Genomic DNA, 1478 nt, shown 5'->3' with positions numbered 1-1478 from the left:
GCACGCACCTGTGGCTGGCAGTGTGAGCAGCGAGGCGCTGTGGCCCTGATGTCCCTCTTGTGGACTTCCCACCAGCACCTGGCTTGGGGCATCTGGGGAACATGGATGCTGTACTAGACAGGCCTTGGTGGGACCCAGCATGGTGATATCCAGCATCTTCAGATGCTCCCATCCTCTTGTGATTCAGGCGCCACCTCACCCAAGGAGAAATTGTTCCACAGGGAAATTTGGGCATTTAATCAAACAGGAAAGCAATTAACCTGACTTACCAGTAGGGCCCCATAAACCTGCTAGGAGGGAGCAAAGGGAGAGGAAGGGAGTGATTTTCGCTCCAGTCATGGCGCTCATCTTCATCTCCTTCGTGGGAGTCTTTTCCTGAAGGCAAGAAGAGGGGCAGGGAAGGGAAAGAAGATGGGTGCTCACAGAAAAGAACATTCACATGGCATCTCTCAGGACCGGCTTCCTCTCTTAACTCTGGCCATAGCTCACAAGCCAGTGCGCGCGTCCACCCTCCACGGGAAGCGTCTGAGGCCGTGGCCGTGGCTCGCTGGGGATCATTGCACGTCGCGTGTGCAAAGCAAAATGGGGGAGACGTGGGCGCCGGCAGGCTGGGGGCGGCGTATGGAGGAGAGAGTTTGGGTGGTTGAATTCTGGGGTTGCCATCATATGTGAATGCTACGGCTGCGGAAGCAAGAACAAGCCTGAACGTTTGTGGTTGGGTTGTGAACTCTGGGTAGTTTAAACCATGGGACATTGCTATGTATGAACCCAGAACCATGGATTGTTCATGGATTGTTTTGCTAGGCAACGGGCAAAAACAGTACGACACACAGCTTCTCTACATGTTCGGACTGCAGTGTTGCAAAGGCATCTGGGATACTGGGAGGGAGGAAAGCAAGAGAGAAAGAAATAGGCGGAGGACTGAGAAAACAAACAGTGGCGTATCTGATTATCTCCTGGGCAAGAGACCATGGGTTCAATAAACCAGGGGTTAACATTATGTGCTGACTAACATGTTCCAGTCCGCACTGGAGAAGAGCGGGGCGAACACTCAAAGCCCAAAGTGAATCTGAACAAGGGATGTGTTTTGGGTGTGTGTTTACGTCACAGCGGAGCAGGACGACAGAGAAACAGTCCTGCTGCTGTTCGCAAGGTTTGTTTAGTTTGCCCCTAAATCCAAAAGTCTCCATGAGCCCTTGAGCTGCAGGAGCAACACGGCTCAGTGCTCAGCTCCACCTGGAGTGCTCCCGGGATGCCAAAAGCCCCTTGAGAACTCCTCCAGAGGGGGTTACGCAAGCCTAAGCACGCTCCAGCCATCCGAATCATGCCAGGACACCTCGCTTTCCTATCCCTACCCCTACCCTGGTGCACACCCCTAACCCTAATATAGGGGTCAAGTTCCACTGAAAAGCGGGTGATTTTGAAAAAGCCTTCCTTGAGTTGGTTTTCCTGCCCAGCTCATCCTTTCTGCCCCTTCT

This window comes from Varanus komodoensis, unplaced genomic scaffold (assembly GCF_004798865.1).
Source record: "Varanus komodoensis strain SLA01 unplaced genomic scaffold, ASM479886v1 scaffold67, whole genome shotgun sequence".
In the NCBI taxonomy this organism is placed as follows: domain Eukaryota; kingdom Metazoa; phylum Chordata; class Lepidosauria; order Squamata; family Varanidae; genus Varanus; species Varanus komodoensis.
Note: the sequence above shows the minus strand (reverse complement) of the source record.